The sequence below is a fragment of the Callithrix jacchus genome, chromosome 7, assembly GCF_049354715.1.
Source record: "Callithrix jacchus isolate 240 chromosome 7, calJac240_pri, whole genome shotgun sequence".
Classification (NCBI taxonomy): Eukaryota; Metazoa; Chordata; class Mammalia; order Primates; family Cebidae; genus Callithrix; species Callithrix jacchus.
In genome coordinates, this window is record NC_133508.1 from 104,371,885 (window position 1) to 104,378,473 (window position 6,589).

Below are 6,589 nucleotides of genomic sequence, written 5' to 3' on the forward strand. Positions count from 1 at the left end.
GTGGGTTTTCAGAATGGTTCTTTCTCTCAACACTTGGCTTCTCCTTCAACTCCTGCCCATCTTGATACCTATCCAGATTCATGAAATCATTACGACAGAGCAATGAAGCTCTTGAATTAATGCTTAAACCACATTCTTACTTTGTATATCTCTTTACTTTTTGCTGCTACTGGGGCCTAATTTTTCTCTTTTATATTGGCATTCCTTATAGAAACAGGAAGATCTTTTTTTTTCTTTTTTTTTCTTTTTTATTGCATTTTAGGTTTTGGGGTACATGTGCAGAATGTGCAAAATAGTTGCATAGGTACACACATGGCAGTGTGTTTTGCTGCCTTCCTGCCCTTCACCCACATTTGGCATTTCTCCCCAGGCTATCCCTCCCCAGCTCCCCCCGCACTGTCCCTCCCCATTACCCCCAATAGACCCCGATGTGTAGTACTCCCTTCCCTGTGTCCATGTGTTCTCATTTTTCCTCACATGCCTATGAGTGAGAATATGTGGTATTTCATTTTCTGTTCTTGTGTCAGTTTGCTGAGGATGATGTTCTCCAGATTCGACCATGTCCCTACAAAGGACACAAACTCATCGTTTTTGATTGCTGCATAGTATTCCATGGTGTATATGTGCCACATTTTCCCAGTCCAGTCTATCATCGATGGGCATTTGGGTTGGTTCCAGGTCTTTGCTACTGTAAACAGTGCTGCAATGAACATTCGTGTGCATGTGTCCTTATAGTAGACTGACTTACAGTCCTTTGGATATATACCCAGTAATGGGATTGCTGGGTCAAATGGAATTTCTATTTCTAAGGCCTTCAGGAATTGCTACACTGTCTTCCACAATGGTTGAACTAATTTAGACTCCCACCAACAGTGTAAAAGTGTTCCTATTTCTCCACATCCTCTCCAGCATCTGTTGTCTCCAGATTTTTTAATGATCACCATTCTAACTGGCGTGAGATGGTATCTTAGTGTGGTTGTGATTTGCATCTCTCTAATGACCAGTGATGAAGAGCATTTCTTCATATGTTTGTTGGCCTCATGTATGTCTTCTTTTGTAAAGTGTCTGTTCATATCCTTTGCCCATTTTTGAATGGGCTTGTTTTTTTTCTGTAAATCTGTTTGAGTTCTTTGTAAATTCTGGATATCAGCCCTTTGTCAGATGGGTAAACTGCGAAAATTTTTTCCCATTCTGTAGGTTGCCGATTCACTCTAGTGACTGTTTCTTTTGATGTGCAGAAGCTGTGGAGTTTCATTAGGTCTCATTTGTCTATTTTGGCTTTTGTTGCCAATGCTTTTGGTGTTTTGTTCATGAAGTCCTTGCCTACTCCTATGTCCTGGATGGTTTTGCCTAGATTTCCTTCTAGGGTTTTTATGGTGCCAGGTCTTATGTTTAAGTCTTTAATCCATCTGGAGTTAATTTTAGTGTAAGGTGTCAGGAAGGGGTCCAGTTTCTGCTTTCTGCACATGGCTAGCCAGTTTTCCCAACACCATTTATTAAACAGGGAATCCTTTCCCCATTGCTTGTTTTTGTCAGGTTTATCAAAGATTGTATGGTTGTAGATATGTTGTGTTGCCTCCAATGCCTCTGTTCTGTTCCATTGGTCTATATCTCTGTTTTGGTACCAGTATCATGCTGTTTTGATTACTGTAGCCTTGTAGTATAGTTTGAAGTCTGGTAGTGTGATGCCTCCTGCTGTGTTCTTTTTGCTTAGAATTGACTTGGCTATGCGGGCTCTCTTTTGGTTCCATATGAAGTTCATGGTGGATTTTTCCAGTTCTGTGAAGAAAGTCAATGGTAGCTTGATGGGGATAGCGTTGATTCTGTAAATTACTTTGGGCAGTATAGTCATTTTCACGATATTAATTCTTCCTAACCATGAACATGGAATGTTTCTCCATCTGTTTGTGTCCTCTCTTATTTCATTGAGCAGTGGTTTGTAGTTTTCCTTGAAGAGGTCCCTTATGTTCTTTGTAAGTTGTATTCCTAGGTATTTTATTGTTTTTGTAGCAATTGTGAATGGCAGTTCATTCTTGATTTGGCTCTTTTTAAGTCTGTTATTGGTGTATAGGAATGCTTGTGATTTTTGCACATTGATTTTATATCCTGAGACGTTGCTGAAGTTGCTTATCAGTTTCAGGAGTTTTTGGGCTGAGACGATGGGGTCTTCTAGATATACTATCATGTCATCTGCAAATAGAGACAATTTGGCTTCCTCCTTTCCTATTTGAATACCCTGTATTTCTTTTTCTTGCCTGATTGCTCTGGCTAGAACTTCCAGTACTATATTGAATAGGAGTGGTGAGAGAGGGCATCCTTGTCTAGTGCCAGATTTCAAAGGGAGTGCTTCTAGTTTTTGGCCATTCAGTACGATATTGGCTGTTGGTTTGTCATAAATAGCTTTTATTACTTTGAGATACGTTCCATCGATACCGAGTTTATTGAGGGTTTTTAGCATAAAGGGCTGTTGAATTTTGTCAAATGCCTTCTCTGTGTCAATTGAGATAATCATGTGGTTTTTGTTTTTAGTTCTGTTTATGTGGTGAATTATGTTTATAGACTTGCGTATATTGAACCAGCCTTGCATCCCTGGGATGAATTATACTTGATCATGATGGGTAAGTTTTTTGATGTGCTGTTGCAATCGGTTTGCTAGTATTTTACTGAAGATTTTTGCATCTATGTTCATCATGGATATTGGCTTGAAGTTTTCTTTTCTTGTTGAGTCTCTGCCAGGTTTTGGTATCAGGATGATGTTGGTCTCATAAAATGATTTGGGAAGGATTCCCTCTTTTTGGATTATTTGGAATAGTTTCAGAAGGAATGGTACCAGCTCCTCTTTGTGTGTCTGGTAGAATTCAGCTGTGAACCCATCTGGACCTGGGCTTTTTTGTGTGTGATAGGCTCTTAATTGCTGCCTCGACTTCAGACCTTGTTATTGGTCTATTCATAGTTTCAGCTTCCTCCTGGTTTAGACTTGGGAGGACACAGATGTCCAGGAATTTATCCATTTCTTCCAGGTTTACTAGTTTATGTGCATAGAGTTGTTTGTAGTATTCTCTGATGATGGTTTGAATTTCTGTGGAATCTGTGGTGATTTCCCCTTTATCGTTTTTTTATTGCATCTATTTGGTTGTTCTCTCTTTTCTTTTTTATCAGTCTGGCTAGTTGTCTGTCTATTTTGTTGATCTTTTCAAAAAACCAGCTCTTGGATTTATTAATTTTTTGAAGGGTTTTTCATGTCTCTATCTCCTTCAGTTCAGCTCTGATCTTAGTTATTTCTTGTCTTCTGCTGGGTTTTGAGTATTTTTGATCTTCCTCCTCTAGCTCTTTCAATTTTGATGATAGGGTGTCAATTTTGGATCTCTCCACTCTTCTCATGTGGGCACTTATTGCTATATATTTTCCTCTAGAGATTGCTTTAAATGTGTCCCAGAGATTCTGGTATGTTGTGTCTTCATTCTCGTTGGTTTCGAAGAACTTCTTTATTTCTGCCTTCATTTCATTGTTTATCTAGTCAACATTCAAGAGCCAGTTGTTCAGTTTCCATGACGCTGTGCAGTTCTGAGTTAGTTTCTGAATTCTGAGTTCTAACTTGATTGCACTATGGTCAGAGAGACTGTTTGTTATGATTTCAGTTGTTTTGCATTTGCTGAGGAGTGCTTTACTTCCAATTATGTGGTCCATTTTAGAGTAGGTGTGATGTGGTGCTAAGAAGAATGTATATTCTGTGGTTTTGGGGTGGAGAGTTCTGTAAATATCTATCAGGTTTGCTTGTTCCAGGTCTGAGTTCAAGCCCTGGATATCCTTGTTAATTTTCTGTCTGGTTGATCTGTCTAATATTGACAGTGAAGTGTTAAAGTCTCCCACTATTATTGTGTGGGAGTCTAGGTCTCTTTGTAAGTAGTTAAGAACTTGCCTTATATATCTGGGTGCTCCTGTATTGGGTCCATATATATTTAGGATCGTTAGCTCTTCTTGTTGTATCTATCCTTTTACCATTATGTAATGACCTTCTTTGTCTCTTTTGATCTTTGTTGCTTTAAAGTCTATTTTATCAGAGACGAGAATTGCAACTCCTGCTTTTTTTTTGCTCTCCATTTGCTTGGTAAATCTTCCTCCATCCCTTTATTTTGAGCCTTTGTGTATCCTTGCATGTGAGATGGGTTTTCTGGATATAGCACACTGATGGGTTTTGGATTTTTATCCATTTTGCCAGTCTGTGTCTTTTGATTGGTGCATTTAGCCCATTTACATTTAGGGTTAATATTGTTATGTGTGAATTTGATCCTGCCATTTTGATGCTAGCTGGCTGTTTTGCCTGTTAGTTGATGCAGATTCTTCTTTTTGTTGATGCTCTTTAGCATTTAGTATGTTTTTAGAATGGCTGGTACTAGGTGTTCCTTTCTATGTATAGTGCCTCTTTCAGGAGCTCTTGTAAAGCAGGCCTGGTGGTGACAAAATCTCTGAGGACTTGCTTGTTTGCAAAGGATTTTATTTTTCCTTCACTTATGAAGCTCAGTTTGGCTGGAAATAAAATTCTGGGTTGAAAGTTCTTTTCTTTAAGGATGTTGAATATTGGCCCTCACTCTCTTCTGGCTTGTAGGGTTTCTGCCATGAGATCTGCTGTGCGTCTGATGGGCTTCCCTTTGTGAGTGACCTGACCTTTCTCTCTGTCTGCCCTTAGTGTTTTCTCCTTCATTTCAACCCTGGTGAATCTGACAGTTATGTGCCTTGGGGATGCTCTTCTTGCAGAATATCTTTGTGGTGTTCTCTGTATTTCCTGGACTTGAATATTGGCCTGCCTTGCTAGGTTGGGGAAATTTTCCTGGATAATATCCTGAAGAGTACTTTCCAGCTTGGATTCATTCTCTTTGTCACATTCTGGTACACCTATCGAATGTAGGTTAGGTCTCTTCACATAGTCCCACATTTCTTGGAGACTTTGCTCATTCCTTTTTGCACTTTTTTTTCTAATCTTGGTTTCTCATTTAATTTCATTGAGTTGATCTTCGACTTCTGATATTCTTTCTTCTGCTTGGTCAGTTTGGCTGTTGAAACTTGTGCATGCTTCGCAAAGTTCTCATGTTGTGTTTTTCAGCTCCTTCAATTCATTCATATTCCTCTAAGTTGCCCATTCTTGTTATCATTTCCTCAAATCTTTTTTCAAGGTTCTTAGTTTCTTTGCATTGATTTAGAACATGTTCTTTTAGCTCACAGAAGTTTCTCATTATCCGCCTTCTGAAGTCTGATTCCGTCATTTCGTCACACTCATTCTCTGTCCATCTTTGTTCCCTTGCTGGTGAGGAGTTTTGGTCCTTTGTAGGAGGTGAGGTGTTTTGGTTTCTGGTGTTTTCCTCCTTTTTGTGCTGTTTTCTTCCCATCTTTGTGGATTTATCTACCTGTCGTCTGAGTAGTTGCTGGCTTTTCGATTGGGTCTCTGAGTGTATGCTCAGATTGTTGATGCTGAAGTATTTCTGTTACTTAGTTTTCCTTCTAACAGTCTAGCCTCTCTGCTGTACGACTGCTGAGGTCCACTCCTGCTGCTGTGGGCTCTGCCCTGCTGCTGTGGGCTTCACCCTGCTGCTGTGGACTCCGCCCTTCCGTCCTGGGCTCCGCCCTGTTGCCCGTGGTCTCTGCCCTGCTGTTGTGGGCTCTGCCCTGTTGGCGGAGTCTCTCGGTTGTGGCAGGTTGCCTTGGCAATGGCAGGCTGCGTTAGTAGGGGCAGAATGCCTCAGTAGTGGCAGACGCCCCTCCCCCACGGTGCTGCACTGTCCTGGATTCAGCTGTGCCCACAGTGAAACTCTCAACCCTGAGCGTTTCCAATCGCTGTTTTGCTTGTCCCTGTGGGGGTGGGACCTGCCGAGCCTGATCACCTGGCTCCCTGCCTCAGAGCCCTTTCTCCCTCTTATTTCTTTTTTTTTTAAGTTAAATGGTTGACTCTCTCCCAGGTGTTTTAGTCACCTGCTGGTAGGGCACTGGGATCTGTGTGATTTCCCGTGCAGGGGCCCACTGCACTGGCTCAAATGTCGCTTCCTGGGAATCTCCTTGCCTGGCTCACTGTCCAAGTCTCATTTAATCAGATGAATATGTTAATCTGCCCTCCCAAATCTCAGATTGCTGGTTTAACAGGGCACTCAGATCAGCGCATTTTGTGCGGGGTACCACTGCACTGCGTCACCGGCTGAAACAGCCTGCACTAGCCGGGAGGGCTGCGCTGGCTTTCCGTGTGTCTCCTAAACCGGGGAATTTCCCCGTTCTGTGGGCAACAAAGATCCGTCTGGAAATGCGGCTGGGACTCACCCTCTGTGCCTTCACTGAGAGCTGCAATCCCGAGTTGTTCCTACCGCGCCATCTTGGAAAACCTCTTGGAAGATCTTTTTTAAAAAAATTTTTTTGTAGGAGTTGTTTTCCTAATTTGAATGTTGACAGACAGGATCATTAATGCTGATAACTATAGCCATTCTTCTGTATTCATTTCTCGTATTATAACCACATGTCTTCTTGAGCTACTTATAATGATTTATTTTAAAACACTATGAAAAATTTAACGGAAAGTTAATATCAAATACCATTATTATCTTTGAAC